This window comes from Wyeomyia smithii, chromosome 2 (assembly GCF_029784165.1).
Source record: "Wyeomyia smithii strain HCP4-BCI-WySm-NY-G18 chromosome 2, ASM2978416v1, whole genome shotgun sequence".
NCBI lineage: Eukaryota > Metazoa > Arthropoda > Insecta > Diptera > Culicidae > Wyeomyia > Wyeomyia smithii.
In genome coordinates, this window is record NC_073695.1 from 242318038 (window position 1) to 242336041 (window position 18004).

Consider the following 18004-nt stretch of genomic DNA (forward strand, 5'->3'; position numbering starts at 1 on the left):
ATCGACTGCACTTGGCGACCGTTCGGATGCAAATAATTGCGCATGCACCAATTTCACGCTCACCCATCGATGTGGGTCAGTGCAACAATAAGGAGAAAATTAGATTGTGAATTGTACAGCCAGCAGCAGAACATTTGTAGTGCACTTGAGATACACACAAAAATATCGTACCGTAAATAGGTGACCAATTTGAGTAGTTAAGAATTACGGTACAGTGGGATAGCGCAAAATAGAATAATAAACACACTGTCGGGAGATAGTATTATTTGTAGTATCTGCGCATGTGATCCAGGGACAAAATATTATGACACAGCACTGCCGACCTTTGCTGTACCGCGTATTCTTCTAGCCGAAAACAACGGCACGTGATGTTACGGCAATATGGTAAACGGAACAATCTCATCTATCATACATGGGAGAGGCTGCTATTGTGGGCTTAGTTTAGTTTTTGTTTTTTCAATATTCAATTAAGTAAGTTTTTATTATTCTTTTATTGGGAACTATCTTCGTACCCTTTTTATTCTGCTTTGTTCAATATTCATATGACTGTATTACATATATACACGCATAATTTAACTGTGTTTGTATACGTTTTGTTATATGTTTGTTGTTCATTGTACCGTTTATGCATTATTTTGGAACTCTTGTTGGTATACATTTAAAATATGTACCATTTTGGCTCCTTTCAAGTACCGAAACATATTTTTAATTCATTTAACATATTTTCAGTCAATTTTTTGAAATTATTTTGCAAAAATTTCTGTACAATTGTTATATAATTTGATAATGAGGAACCATTGTGATTCTTTTATCCCATTCTTGTACTATTTATTTATAATTTTGATATTTATTTGAAATGTTTTTTTTATATTTTCATTTATACATCATCCTTATTTTAAATATTTCAACGGTTAGATGGATTAGAAATTATCGCTATCAGCAACCTTCGTAGTGCAAACGTTGGCAGTTGGCGTCGTACCATTGTGTTCGGTGAGTGTAAAAATACACTTTTACAGGGTAAAAGTCTCATACTTTTGATTATTTTTGTGGCGTATTTGTCACTCATTGTTGTCTCACATTAATCAATTGTATGTAATTAATGAAAAATCGAATAAGTAAGTGCCAACCATAGAACTCACCACCGTGCAAGTTCCGGGTTCCGGTTTGCACCCGCATCGATCAACGACAGCAACGACAACAACAACAATCGTCAGATTGTCGATTTTGTTTTGGGCGTTGGTTGGCGCAAGCAGCCGAATGACGTTTGCAAAGAGATTGGAAGAGTTTTTGGACGCTGACGATAATTTTCCGGTCAGCTTTCCATCACCAGAGGAACATGTTCCACTATGGATTCCCCCAAGGGGCGCCTTCTCTGCAGTCACAGAATCTATTTCACATAGCATGTTTGTTTTAATTACTTTTTACTATATATCATTAGATAAGTATCGGTGATTTACAACATGTTATATGATTATATAAACGCTTTTTTTTGCGAAGACCTTTCATCAGCAGAGAATTGAATTTCCTCGTGAAAGGCTGTTCCCCGTTCCAGCAAGTAACTCATGTCAGCTCGTAGCAAAACACTTGATTAATATTTAATCAGCAAGACAAACCTAAAAAGTACACTTCAACACTGTGGGGGTGAGTAAACATGATTCCGAATTCTGTGAGGTGTTTAACACAGTTCCACTTCAGATCCCCTGCAGAACGAAGCAAACCCGTTTTTCTTTCGCCTACTTGATTAGTGACTTTTCTTTGGTTTCCATGATTCCCACGCTCGGTGTCACTAGTAACCGTGAGGCGCCATCGGAGGAAAAATCGATAGCGATGCGCTTGTGCTGATTAGGGTGCCGCATTCGACTCGTTCTGTCACCGTTGCCTGTGCGGTCTTCTTTTGTTCCAACTTTCTGCGCCAGCGCAGCTAAACTGTCTTACGCCAAAACAGAACTCTAACGACGATGCAGAGACGAAGCAACAGGTGGACCTTTTTCAGCCTTGATTCAAGCCACTAGCATCAAAAGTGGTGCCGTTCTCACTGTCTCTTCGGTTTGTGAATGGCTTTTCTTTCACTGTTAAACGCCACGTCGTCGTAGACCGTCATCATACAAAACGTTTACAACCCCCGCGCAATGAAAGTGTGTGAAAAGGCTAAACGGTAGCGATAAAAAGAGGTTCCCAACAGACACATCGCAATGTGTCAGGAAGGGTTGTTCGCCGTTTACCTGGCGTGGTCGGAGGACGGTAAAACTAATGAAGCGGCACATCAGCACGCGTATCATACAACTAATTAAATTGCCTTTTTCGTATTTAACCAGAACGGGTTTAGATTAAGACACGCATGTTCCGCTTCATTTTTTTGATAACCTAAAGGAGCTAGAGGATTTTATTTCTCTGACCCAAGTTTGCCCGAGTTTGTAATTTTTAATATATTTTTTTCGAATAATGATAAAAATGATAAAAAAAATCTTGCTAGTGTCTAAACGGTTTGTTCGATCGATCTAGTGTCTTTGGTAAAGTTGTAAATAATAATTTTGCCCTTAAAACAATTCACTGTTAAACAAATAAATTCCTTCCATTTGAAAGATATAACTTTTTCATCCACATCAGACATCACAATGGACACTCGACCCAAGAGATAATCCCTGAAGATTCATATCAGCACAAAATCCTGGACATCAAGATTAAAAAATTATGAATTATTAAAGATAAAAAATATTTCTAGTGCCTACAAACCGTGAAGTCTTCGAAAAAGTTGTAGATGATAATTTTATTCTTACAAAAGAAAATATATATGTGGTAAAAAACTTCGATAAATGGTTCTTGTTTTGACGTAGAATACGTGTTACTTTGAGAAGGTTCCATTCCGCAATATCGAAAATATGATGAAACGGCAGAATGAAATATTTCAAATGCTTACAACTTTGTTACCGTTTAGTTTATGAAAACAATTTTTGAAACATTTTCCTAAGCACTTCCCCATCACAGCCGACACTAAAGTATACAAACGATTTAGTTGTTCACCCGATCACTGTAGCAAAAGGATGATTTACTGGAAACCATATCCATCAATAGCCAGCAGACTTACTCGCTTTTTTCTTAGTGTTCATTTTTCTACCACAACAGGCAGCAAAAGCAGCCATCGAAAATGTTTTATTTTCTGCACCATTCCCTCGTCATTATCTTTTCACTGTGTTTATATTGTGACACACCAATGCACAGTGGTCCAATAAGGCAAAAAGTGGAACTTAATCCCATGACGTCTTTCACCTTCATCCTAGCTTAAAAGTGTCTTCGGAACAATTGTTTATATGAATGACCCGCATAATCGCAAATTGTCAAAAAGTATGAAAAGTTTACTATACTAAAAATAAAAAAAATAACTTTTTTGTGTTAAGAGATAGAAGAACAATTTACTGAGCAAAGTTGTAGAAGATTGAAAAATATGAAACTTTGTTGAACAAATGAAAATCCTATCTTCTTTCGGTACAAAGTTATAAAGTATATTACATGGAACTTACTTAAAAGTTAGTTTCTGGTACTTAACTTTTGTTAGTTGCATTTTACACGAAAGTATTGTTCGCAGTAATTGTCAGGGCACATAAAACACTCATTTTTTCCAAAGGTAATATATCTCCAGGACTTTTCCTTACAAAGTTATATCATATTTTAGCTTATTTTTTCGATAATTTCAAGAACGTATAGGTTAAAAAGGGGCAAGTGGAATCATGATATCAATACTGTTCCTTGAAGTTAAGCTGAAGTACGGTAAACTTCTTTAGGTTCCATTTGTTCCAATCCACCCATATTAGAGTACGGCGAGCATATGTTACAGTAGGTTTTCATATATCCAAAATACTAACTTTTTTGTGTTAAGAGATAGAAGAATGATTTATTCGGCAATGTTTTAGAACGTGCAAAAATATGAAACTTTGCTGAACAAATAAAATTCCTATCTTCATTGGGAACAGAGTTACAGCGTATGTTCTAAAAAAGTTACTTAAAAGTTAGTTTTTTGTACTTAACTTTTGTTAGTTACATTTTACAAGAAAACGTTGTTCTAAAGAATCATTTAGGCATATAAAACACACGTTTTTGTTCCAGACCACACATCTCCAGGACTTTTCCTTACAAAGTTGTAGCACATTTTAGCATATTTTTTCGATAACTTTAACAACATATAGAATAAAGATTAGGTTAATTGGGACAAATGGAACTTATAACAGTTCTGAGAACTCGAGCTAAACTTTGAGAAAACGTATTAACATCATGATTCTACTTGCCCCTTTTTACTTTATGCGTTCCTAAAGTTATCGAAAAAATAAGCTAAAACATGCTATGACTTTGTAAGGAAAAGTCCTGGAGATGTGTGGCCTTCAACAAAAACGTGTGTTTTGTATGCCCAAATGCTTCTTTAGAACAACGTTTTCTTGTAAAATATAGCTAATAAAAGTTAAACGCAAAATATTATCTTTTAAGTAACTTTTACAGAAAATACTCTGTAACTCGGTAACCAATGAAGATAGGAATTTCGTTTGTTCAGCAAAGATTCATATTTTTGCACGTTCGAAAACTTTGCCGAATTAACCATTTCTCTATCTCTTAACACAAAAAAATAGTATTTTTGATATATGAAAACCTACTGTAACAAAAGCTCGCCGTACTCTAATATGGGTGGATTGGGACAAATGGAACCTAAAGAAGTTTACCGTACTTCAGCTTAACTTCAAGAAATAGTATTGACATCATGATTCCACTTGCCCCTTTTTAACCTATACGTTCTTGAAGTTATCGAAAAAATAAGTTAAAATATGATATAACTTTGTAAGGAAAAGCCCTGGAGATATATGGTCTTTGGCAAAAATGTGTGTTTTGTGTGCTCTAACAATTACTGCGAACAATACTTTCGTGTAGAATGCAACTAACAAAAGTTAAGTACAAAAAACTAACTTTTAAGTAAGTTTCATGTTATATACTTTATAACTTTGTACCAAAAAAAGAAAGGGGTTTAAATTGTTCAACAAAGTTTCATATTTTTGAATCTTCTACAACTTTGCTAAATAAACTATTCTTCTATCTCTTAACATAAAAAAGTTATATTTTTTATTTTTAGTATAGTGAACTTTTCATACTTTTTGACAATTTGCGATTATGCGGGTCATTCATGCAAACAATTGTTCCGAAGACTTTATTAAGCTAGGATGAAGGTGAAAGGCGCTATGGAATTAAGTTCCACTTTTTGCCTTATTGGACCACTGTGCAATGGCGTTTTTAACTCATTATTCAAACGATTCCTGATTTATCTAACCGTTAGTTTGTACAGGTTCGGACTCGATTATCCGGAGTTTTGAAAAACATTTCGCTCCGGAGAATCGAACCCTCCGGATAATCGAGCCATATTTTGAAGTAGAATACTTCTCTCAGGAAGTTCGGCTACATAGGGATGTGAAATGAAAATCTAAAACCGAAAAAAATTAAAAATATGTCCAATTTCAAATGCTAATAAATCGGTTAGTATTCGATGGATTTCCTTCGTTCTTGCAGCAATAGATTGGAAAATCTTCTAAGATTCATCCCAAAATAAGATAATTGTAATTTTATTATTCACACTATTGTACTATTGAAAATAGTCAAGCCTTGTCAAAACGAAAAATTCGACCTCTGATTGGTCGTTATATGCTTGCTTCCCAAGCACGGTCGACAGAATCATATACCTTGCAATTGAAAACATGCTATTTGACCTACATAAGAGCCTGTTTCAGCCGGAGCCGCTCATAATAGTTCTAGACAGCGACAACAGCAGTCGTTCTTCCTTAGCAGCAGCACTAGCCCTGTGGTTGGTGACCACGTCTCAGGAGCAGCGCGGGTTTTCTCAGCGTGTGTCGCCAGACAGCCATTATTCCCCCCGTGTTGGGGCAGCATGAAGATTGCTATCAGGAAATCCAATTTTGGAAATCAAAATGCCTTTTTGAAGGCAAATAAACAAGTCATTGAAAGTTAATAATTTTTGTCAACGCAAGCAAGTATTCTGTGTTGCATCCTAGCAATTCAAATTTGTCGCACCCGTCTAATTTACTGAATGTGAAATAGCTTCCACAGTGCATGTTGTCCGTGTATCTTAATTCCCCCAATGTTAGGGCAGCTCAAAGGTTGTAATTAGCAACCGATTTTGAACAGCAAAATGCTTTTTTGAAGGCAAATAAAAAAATAATTGAAGGTTAATAATTTTCTGGCATCAACACAAGCAGACATTCTGTGCAGGATGCAATCAAATTCTGTTGTAGTTGTCTAATTTTCACTTTATTTAGTAAACCCACCACTGTAGGGGCAGCGCAAAAGCTGCGATCAGCATAACCGACATTGAATAATAAACTGCCCTGTTAGAACGCATTCACAAAAGCAGTTAGTTCGACTATGCAGAGCTAATATGAAGTCGATTCAATCAATCAGCATAAACAGAATTTCGTCGTCTCCCAGCTGCCAAGTTGCAACATGATGCAACACGCAACAGCGAGCAAACGAAATCGCTTGATGTTACAAACCGCAATAAGATACGGGCTAAAACCGTTGCGTGTGTGAGAGCACCATCGATGTTTATTCGCTGGATACACTATCTACTGTCTACTGAACGCAATAATCTGCTTACATGCGACACGGGGACGGGTACATTTTCTTCAACCAAGCTGCGCAACACGACACAAAACATGTTATTTTGTTACTTCAATGAGAGTGCTATCGGTCCGGCTCGACAAGAAATCATTTTTGTGCATCCGTGCTACGAAACTGAGGAAAAACTTTAGAAACTGAAAAAAGAGGTCAAATGATCGCTCTGAGCCGGAATGAAGTCACACATATTTTTCAAGTTATGTCATTCCACCACCTACGAAAAATAATTCATTCCTATTTTCATCCCTATATAAGAGCCTGTTTCAGCCGGAGCCGCTCATAATAGTTCTAGACAGCGACAACAGCAGTCGTCCTTCCTTAGGAGTAGCTCTAGCCCTGTGGTTGGTGACCACGTCTCAGGAGCAGCGCGGTTTTTCTCAGCGTGTGTCGCCAGACAGCCATTATTCCCCCCGTGTTGGGGCAGCATGAAGATTGCCATCAGGAAATCCAATTTTGGAAATCAAAATGCCTTTTTGAAGGCAAATAAACAAGTCATTAAAAGTTAATAATTTTTGACAACGCAAGCAAGTATTCTGTGTTGCATCCTAGCAATTTAAATTTGTCGCACCCGTCTAATTTACTGAATGTGAATTAGCTTCCACAGTGCATGTTGTCCGTGTATCTTAATTCCCCCAATGTTAGGGCAGCTCAAAGGTTGTAATTAGCAACCGATTTTGAACCGCAACATGCTTTTTTCAAGGCAAATAAAAAAATAATTGAAGGTTAATAATTTTCTGGCATCAACACAAGCAGACATTTAGTGCGGGATGCGATCAAATTCTGTTGTAGTTGTCTAATTTTTACTTTCACTTTATTTAGTAAACCCCCCACTGTAGGGGCGGCGCAAAGGCTACGATCAGCATAACCGACATTGAATAATAAATTGCCCTGTTAGTACGCATTCACAAAAGCAGTTAGTTCGACTATGCAGAGCTAATATGAAGTTGATTCAATCAATCAGTCTAAACAGAATTTCGCCGTCTCCCAGCTGCCAAGTTGCAACATGATGCAACACGCAACAGCGAGCAAACGAAATCGCTTGATGTTACAAACCGCAATAAGATACGGGTTAAAACCGTTGCGTGTGTGAGAGCACCATCGGTGTTTATTCGCTGGATACACTATCTACTGAACGCAATAATCTGCTTACATGTGACATGGGGACGGGAACATTTTCTTCAACCAAGCTGCACAACACGACACAAAACATGTTATTTTGTTGCTTCAATGAGAGTGCTATCGGTCCGACTCGACAAGAAATCATTTTTGTGCATCCGTGCTACGAAACTGAGGAAAAACTTTAGAAACTGAAAAAAGAGGTGGAGCTTATCAAATGATCGCTCTGAACCAGAATGAAGTCACACATATTTTTCAAGTTATATCATTCCACCACGTACGCAAAATAATTCATTCCTATTTTCATCCCTATATAAGAGCCTGTTTTAGTCGAAGCCGCTCATAGTAGTTCTGAACAGCGACGACAGCAGTCCTCCCTTAGCAGCAGCGGGAGCGAGCAGTGTGTACCATCGATAGCGGATAGCGGCCACAACTGTAGCATGGCTGCGAATAAGCGTAGCAGTTTCAGCGGATCTCACCATCGATAGCAGCAGGGCCAGCAGATGCAGGTACAGTGGATACCAATGGCAGCCACAACTGTGGCATGGCTACGGATAGCGTTGCAGTTGCTCAGCAGTTGGGCCAGCGTATAGCGGCCACAACTGTGGCATGGCTATGCATAGCGTAGCTGTTGCAGCGGGTATATCAGTATCGATAGTAGCAGGGTCAGCTGATGCAACGACACTCCCTTCACTAAAATGCTGTTTCAGTGTGGTAGCGGGAAGCATCAGCAGCAGGCTTGCATGAAGTGAATACATCAGCCAGCAACTTCCTCTAAGGCCTCTGCCATAGTAGACGCGAAAAGCGGCGCGAACCGATTCGCTCGGCCGTAGGTTGATGTATAGCTCTACTGATGGCTGTACATTAACCTACAGCTGAGCGAATCGGTTCGCGTCGCTTTTCACGTCTATTATGGCAGAGGCCTAATGGAAAAGTTGTATCAGTTTGTTCAGAAGAATATTATTGTCGGTAATATTACAGAGATGCGATTGCGTAAATCCGATTTTGAATTGAACAATTGTTCTTTTGAGAACAAATAACACACTTATTTGAAGAGTTTATAGCTTTTGGTACCAATAGCAGTATAGTGACAGCCTAAGCGGTAGATGCAGATACAGCCGGTACTTCCCTGAGGCCGATGTAAAGGTAAATGGGAGCAGCACGGCGAAACAGTTCGGGTTATGCTTAGACGCGCGTCATTTTTCGTTGTTGATATTCCCCACATGAAACGACGCGCTTTCGTATGATAGCGGTGGTGTTGGCGGTAGATGCATTAGCCAACACTTCCTCCAGTGAAGCCGTGTCTAGTTTTAAATGTGAAAACACATTTCTCATTGTGTTGACCGTGCGCCTTAGTCCTCACTATCAAGGTAACACAGAGATGTAAGATAAACACTACATCCTATGATAAATTGAACAATTGTTCTTATAAGGACAACAAATGAATTAATGAAGATTTAATTTTGAATTAGAATACTTCTCTCAGGAAGTTCGGCTACATAGGGATGTAAAATGTAAATCTAAAACTGAAAAAAGTGAAAAAAATTTCAAATGCTAATAAATCGGTTAGTTTTCGATGGATTTCCTTCGTTTTTGCAGCAATCGATTAGAAAATCTTCTGAGATTCCTACCAAATGCATGAAATTGCAATTTTACTCTTAAGCCTTGTCAAAACACAAAATTCGACCTCTGATTGGTCGTTATACCGCGCTTTCCCAAGCACGGTCGGCAGAGTTATGGACCTAGTAAATTGGGAATGCATCATTTGGCCTATATAAGAGCTTCATCAGATAATAAACAAACATTTCATCGGATATTAAATTGAACAACTGAAATTTGAAAAACACAAATGATTATTTGAAGAGCTAATATTTTCTCGTTTTGCGCTATAATCCAAAGTTAATTATCTTCATCTACATGCATACTCTGACTATTATTACGTGTTTGCGTCGCTTAGTATTTGGCTACGGTCATGCAGAACGCAAATAACGTCGCGATGCGATTCGGCAAGACGAAATCTGCTGAAATGTATAGCTCTACTTCGCCTTAAAAAGAGCTGTACATTTCACCACGGTAAGGCGAATCGCATCGCGCCGGCATTCGCGTTCTGCATAACCGTAGCTTTTGTTCCGTTCCCGTTTGATGATGTCGTATTAAATGTGCATATTACAATTCGGCAGCACTTCAACTTCTCATTTGCACAAAATTTAAAAATATCCAATGAACTTCATTCAAAATATCAGACAAAAAGAAATTACAATACTGCCAATGAACGGTCAACGTTTATTTACTAGAAAAAATGACTGACACGCAAGCAGCCAGGTTATCTTTCTTGTAAAAGTATTCTACTTCAACCTTGCGGTCGTGGCTTTGCATACAACCTTCTTGTGATTTTTTTGCTAATTTTTTAACATTTCTCATCTAGAACAATGAGATTTCTATTTATATATTTGTTGTACGAATAAAATTGAAAATTGTCTTTAGAATGTTTGTCGGCCTTTGTTATACATATATACGTAATAATAAATTATGCTATATTGATTATCCCGAAGATGTAAAAATGAAATGAAACCCACAAATTAAATAAACAAAGAAAGATGAATGGATGAATGGATCGTGCTACCTCTTTTCATGCATCATTTAGTCAACTATGTAATTGGTTTACAGACCATTGCATTTCGTTTCAAGAGTATTGGTTCAATAATCCGGGACTATCCGGAGCACAACCAAGACAGGCCTGCTTGTGATTCTAAGTACTGCATTGATCATGGCCGTTATATTACAGGAATATGTTCCGGCCATAAATCCGAACTCGGTTAACCAAAAGAGGTTGTCCTCATCGGCAACCAAAAACCTTGCTTTTGGAGGTTGGTAAGAATTGGTTGAAGGAACGACGAGAGAACTACCAAAAACAAACTGCTCAAGCAAAACAGGGTTTTTTTTTTATCAAAACGTATATTTGACACGGCACTATACATATAATGTTTAACGGAGCCAACTGGATCTTATTTCTAGTTTCTCTTATATGCTAAGGCAAATTTTTTACCCTCGCTGCCGACTACGAGCTCAAACTAAGTCTACAACTAAAACTAGCATGGTTTTTTTTTTCGACGGTTCTGTTTGTTGGAATTGTTAAATGGGTACCTTTATGCTTTTCAAATAGCCGTAGATCAGCATCAAGTATGAAGTGTTCCGTTGGGCCAAGATATCACGGACCGGGACGTAGGGTTGTATATTTCGGGCCCTTAGTGTATTCAAAAGTAAGGATCTGGCGTTACGGAATTCAGCACACACCCAAACAACGTGTTCGATGTCATGATACCCCAATCCACAAACGCAATGGTTACTGTCCGTGAGCCCAACACGCAGTAGATGTGCGTCTAACCCGTAGTGGTTGGACATAATCCGAGACATCACGCGAATGAAGGTTTGGTGGAAACCTTGGGGATGATGCTGTGTAGCCAACTTCCCAGTTCTCCCTTATCCCACGAGCTCTGCCAGTTGACGAGCGTATTCTGACGTGAGATTTGCAAAAATTCATTGTAGGCAATTGGTCCATCGTAAATATCACCGTTTGTTGCGCCCACCTTAGCCAAAGTGTCCGCTTTCTCATTGCCCGGAATGGAACAATGAGAAGGGACCCACACTAAGGTAATCTGAGTAGATTTTTCGGATAAAGCACTCAAATGTTCCCGTATTTTCGCCAGGAAATACGGAGAGTGCTTTGCATTTTTCATCGATCGGAGAGCCTCAATAGAACTGAGACTGTCCGTAAAGATGAAGTAATGGTCTGTGGGCATTTCTTCAATAATCCCCAAAGGTATACTGAATTGCAGCCAATTCCGCAACGTAAACAGAAGCAGGATTATCGAGCTTGTAGGAGACGGTAAAATTATTGTTGAAGATACCGAAGCCAGTGGACCCACCGAGAAGTGATTCGTCAGTAAAAACGCATTGTCGCAGTTGATGTTTTTACATTTGTTATAAAATATTTTAGGGATCTGCTGCACGCGTAAATGATCCGGGATTCCACGAGTTTTTTTCCATCATGGATGTATCGAAAAACACAGTAGAAACAAAAGTATCTAATAAGTTGACACGATTGGAGGTGTATGAGGAAGGATTTATACTTTGAGACATGTGATTGAAATACACAGTCATGAAACGTGTTTGAGGATTAAGTTCAACTAGCCTATCGAAATTTTCAATTACCAAGGGGTTCAAAACCTCACATTTGATGAGAATACGAGTAGTCAGATCCCAAAAGCGGTCTTTTTATGGGAGAACGCCCGCCAAAACTTCCAAACTTATCGTATGGGTCGAATGCATGCAACCTAAGGCAATACGCAAACAACGATACTGCAATCGTTCCAGCTTGATTAAATGGGTATTTGCAGCGGAGCGGAAGCAGAAACACCCGTACTCAAGCACCGACAATATCGTTGTTTGGTAAAGCCTTATAAGGTCTCCTGGTTGGGCGCCCCACCATGATCCATTAATTGTCCGAAGAAAATTTACTCTCTGTTGACATTTTTTCATCAAATACCGAACGTGACATCCCCAGGTGCCTTTTGAATCGAACCAGACATCAAGATATTTATATACCAAAACCTGAGAAATCGTTTCACCCATTAACTGTAAGTGGAGCTGAGCAGGCTCGCGCTTCCTAGAAAAAACTACTATCTCAGTCTTCTCCGGAGAGAATTCGATACCTAGCTGTAGAGCCCAAGCAGACAAATTGTCCAAGGTATCTTGCAATGATCCTTGCAAATCGGCAGCTTTGGCTCCTGTAACAGAGATTACACTGTCGTCTGCAAGTTTTCTTATCGTGCATGAATTTGCCAGACATTCGTCGATGTCGTTTACATAAAAATTGTAAGGAAGGGGGCTTAAACATGAGCCCTGGGGAAGACCCATGTGGCTAATTCGAAAAGTTGCCAAATCGCCATGCGTAAAATGCATGTGCTTTTCAGGCAACAAATTGTGCAAAAAATTGTTCAAAATTGGAGAAAATCCTTGCCGGTGAAGTTTCCCCGAAAGAATGTCAACAGAAATGGAATCAAAAGCCCCCTTAATGTCCAAGAACACAGATGCCATTTGTTCTTTGCGAGCATAGGCTAGCTGAATATCTGTAGAAAGCAACTCAAGACAGTCATTCGTTCCTTTGGCACGGCGGAAGCCAAATTGAGTATCTGATAGTAGACCGTAGATAGAAACGACGGAGTATCATTTTCTCCATCAATTTCCGGATACAGGATAACATTGCAATCGGTCTATAAGAGTTGTGAGCAGAAGCTGGTTTTCCCGGTTTTTGGATGGCGATCACTTTCACTTGCCTCCAATCCTGCGGTACAATATTTTGCTCCAGGAACTTACTGAACAAGTTCAACAAGCGCCTCTTGGCAGTGCCGGGTAGATTATTCAATAAGTTGAATTTGATTCTATCTAACCCAGGTGCGTTATTGTTACAGGACAGGCGGGCAACTGAAAATTCTGCCATCGCAAAAGGTGATTCTATCGCGTCGTGGCCCGGAGACGTATCGCGAACAAAGTTTTGCGCAGGAACAGAGTCCGGACATACTTTCCTGGCAAAATCAAATATCCACCGACTTGAAGACTCCTCGCTTTCGTTGACCGTTACGCGATTCCGCATTCTTCGGGCTGTGTTCCAAAGAGTGCTCATCGATGTCTTCTTCGACGTTTCGTATACAAACCGACGCCAATAACCGCGTTTCTTTGCTCGGACCAAGCTTTTAAACTTGGTCTCAAGCTCCAAATACCGCTTAAAATCGTCGGGTTTACCTTTCACCCAAAAGAAGGCCTTAAACGCGTCGGATTTTTCCGTGTAGATATCGGAGCACTCTTGGTCCCACCACGGAGTGGGAAGCCGTTCTTTGATCGTTACGCCGGGATATTTCTTCGTTTGGGCTTGCAACGCGGCGTCGAGAATCAAGCCCGCAAGGAGCTTGTATTCTTCAAGTGGTGGATGATGTACAATCGACTCGACAGCTTCTGAAATCATATCCTTGTATAACTTCCAATCGATATTCCGTGTGAGGTCATACGGAATATCAACTGATCGCGTGCGAGTAGAACCATTATCAATTGAAATTTGAATAGGCAAATGATCGCTACCGTGGGGATCAAGGACTACCTTCCATATGCAATCCAACCGTAGCGATGTTGAACATAAAGATAAATCTAAAGCACTGGGGCGCGCTGGAGGTTTCGGAACGCGCGTCATGTCCCCGTTGTTTAATATTGTCATATCAAAGTCGTCGCAGATAGATCAAAGAGGAGCGGTTATCATCAGAAGGGGAACCCCAAGCCACGCCGTGAGAGTTAAAATTTCCCAAAATCAATCGTGGGGAGGGAAGAAGTTCTATTAAATCAAAGAGCAGCCGTTGCCCAACCTGTGCTCTGGGAGGAATATATATTGAGGCAATACAAAGCTCTTTACCTTGTATTGTCATTTGACATGCGACAGCTTCGACGCCTGGGACCGAGGGGAGGTTAATACGATAGAAAGAATAGCACTTCTTAATCCCTGGAAGTACTCCTTCGTAAGGGGTATCTCGGTCAAGGCGAATTATATTAAAATCATGGAAGTTAAGATCTACATTTGAAGTGAGCCAAGTTTCACAGAGGGAAAGTGCATCGCATTTATGCTTATTAATCAAAACTTTAAATGAATCAATTTTGGGGATGATACTTCTACAATTCCACTGTAAAATAGAGATAGAATCCTTCATCTCAGCCGATGAATTAGTCATCGAAGGATACGATCACTGCAAGGAGGGGCCATTTAGCAGTCAACTGCTTTAAAAACGTTTTGACTGTTGGTAGAAATGCCAGCAGAAGACTTTTAAAGGGATCAGTTATGTTTAAATTTTCAAAAATCCAGTCCACAATATCTGAAAACTTCAGCATTCCAGATTCTGGCTGAATCTTGGACGAAAAGGAAGGAACAGGTGGGTTTTTTGATGTTCCTGGAAGTGCTGGGAACTCCTTACTAGAACTCAATTTTGCCAATCCAGGAGGAGTTTGCTTCGGATTTCCTACAGCACTTTTTTGTTTCTTAGTATTAGCCATTTCAAATGGAGACCTTCTCTGTCCCTTCCTAGGAAGTCTAAGGGAAGAGTGGTTCTTCACTTCCTAGACTTTCCGGGTTCGGCAAAGGTAGGTTCTCCAACTGAATCGGCAGAATCAGCCTCATCGGATGACAAGACCTCAAAGAGATTCGGGGAAACCAGTTCGGTGGCAGCGGCCTCTTTGAGCATTTCTGCGAAAGTGCGCTTAGAGCGCTCTTTCAGAGACCGCTTGATTTTTTCTTGGCGCTGCTTGTACGCGGGACATGCAGACAGCTCATGCGGACTCTGCCCACAATTGAGGCCCTTTTTCAGCGACCTTATTACAGGCATCGTCCGCATGTTGCTCTCCGCACTTGCCACAACGTGCTTTATTGCTACAGTGGGAGGCCGTGTGGCCCAACTGTTTGCACTTGTGGCAATTCATTACCCGCGGCACAAACAAGCGCACGGGTAGACGCACCTTGTCCACGAGCACATAGCTCGGCAGAGCAGACCCGACAAAAGTCACACGAAAAGAGTCTGACTGGATGTAAGTTTTCACATCCTTTTCAAACGACGCTGAATGCAATCGCTTACAATCGAGAATCTTAACTGGTTTAAGGCTACAATCCTTGAAAGCGCCTTTTCCAGTCTTCAGCAGATCCTCGACGGTAAGACTCGAGTCGGTGACCACGCCGTCGATCTCCACTGCACGAGGTGGAATGTACACGTGGTACTCCAGCGTAAAAAGCTCACAAACAGCAATCTCGTTTGCTTGTTTGAGGTCTGACAGCGAGACACGCAGTTTGTCATGGCGGACTTTAGTTATCTCTGTCACGGCTGAAAACCGTGCCAGATCCTTACAAATTTGCATAGTGTTTAATAGTTTCATTTTGGGCCTAAAATATACTAACCACGGGCCCAGATATCCTTCCGGATACAACTTCGCCCGATGGATCAGGTCTTGCGCGGCTCCTTTTCTGATCCGCGGGACTCTGTACCCGCCCGGAACGGACGTAGAAGCGGGATGGTTTGCATCTCCGGAATCACAAGAGTCAGTCTCTTCTTCGTCCATGTCAGGCCGAAGATCAAATGCTCAAACTCAATGTCAAATTTAGATTTATAAACGATATCGTAGAAAAAAACCAAGAAAAAAAAGCTTCGACGTTGTCTTTGCTGCCTATCTGCAGCCTATTGTTCCACCAGCAGCAGCTTAGTGCTCCAAACGGCGTGGCCGACGGCGATGCGGGAGGCGTGCTTCAGTTATTCCACTGCAGGCGATTGTTTGTTCAGCACAGAACCGATTCGAAAAAAAAAACACACGCACCGTAAACAACCTGGTGTAGCTAACGATAGCAGCAATCGAACGAATGAACGTTAAAGCGGACTCGCGTCTATTTGCTTTCACAAAGTCGGACGGCTTAACAGCAGAGCAGGCAACAACGATCCTGTCTCTTCTAAGTTTTACTTCCAACTGAAGCAAAACAGGGAAGAGCGGGGGCCTAGTGTGGTTGGTAACGTCTCCGCCAACCACGCTCGACGCCTGGGTTCGAATCCCACCGCCGACATAAGAACGCATGCAATCAATCTCAAACGAGCCCGGACGACACGCGGAACAGCCACGGCCCGGTCCCGGCCCGGTCCCGGAACGGAAGCAGTGGGTATAGCCCTTAATGATGTGCTTATTGCCGGACTTCTCGCGCAACGTTCGTCTTTATACCCAAAAATAATGCGCAGCACAGTCCAACCTTTTTTATATTCTTTCATAATACCACATCTGCGGCACCGCCTATTGTGGCGTTAGTGCTCTTCGTAGGTATTCAAGACAATCGCACGAGTTTATTTCATCACATCATCATTCATTCGTCCACTGACATGAGTGGTAAACATAGAAGATGACGCACGGCAGGTTGGAAGACAATTATTCCGGTTGATACGAGCGTTCCTATCCATCTGGCAGATGCGTTGTACCTTGCTGTGGAAGTATTGGAATTGGAGGGAAACGCTGCTAGAGATTATAGAAACAGAATCATCCTGAAATTGGCAATTCGCAATGACGGAAAACTGAACGAACATCTATCCAGCGTCACTAATTGCCCAGGAAAATGTTATTCCGAATATCCAAGCCGATCTGCTCTCGGAGAAAACAAAAAAAAAACCTTATTCGACAAATTCCTAGCTTTGATACAATTTAGTTTTTTTCCATAAGTTTTTGGTCGCCAATTGAATCTGAACGAGTTTTAATAACAATTCCTGATTTGATTTTGTTTTGAAACAGGTCTAACAATTTTTCGTCTTTATCAACAATGGATAAATTGTTTCTAACAATGGATGTTATTATACTGTTCTACATAGGCGCAACTAAGGAAAATTTCTAGGGGGGGCTAGTTTTCATGTATGTCACTTAAAAAAGAGAAAAAAGAGTTTGAATATGCTTATTTAATAACGCTTAAAATAGTATCGTAAAAGCAGAAAAAAATCACTTCGGGTTAGAATCTCCGAAGATGTACTGAATATCTTGAACACATCATCAACGCCAAGCTCTTTCAGCAACAATGTTTCGATATTGAGGAGAGCTAGATTTGGTAAACGGCTGGGCAGTGCTTTTTACCAGTTCACCCGTACTAGTTAGAAGAAAATAGACCCCAGTGTGTTTCAAGACATATTGCCCTATTCCTACCTCCACGTGGTACCAACTGGGATACGAGCAACCAAGGAAAAACCGGTAAACCGGTGGGGTAGTTGTTCTCCTAGAGAGCAGCTTGTCTGCGCGTCTACCCCACAGGCTAGGGGCGGCTCAAACAGCGACTGATCCGAAACGGATGGTTGAACTATGAAATGCGGTGTCTCGCCAGCTACATCCATGGCGGCAGCTCCGTCGCGAGACTAGCTATCGCAGCCCTAGTGAGGCAGCATACTAAAATAAACATACTACGGAGAATCAAGAATTCAAAACGAACCGGAACAATCGGCAATGACCCAGCCGACGAAATAAGGACGACGATTAGGAGCTCAGTACATGTAACAGTAGATCGCTTAACGACCCGGATGTCGACCGAATTCTGCTGGATCAGCTAGAACCCCGCCACTCGACATCGTCGCGCTCCAGGAGCTTTGCCTGAAAGAAGAGAAGGTACGGTGGATTTGAAGCCGCA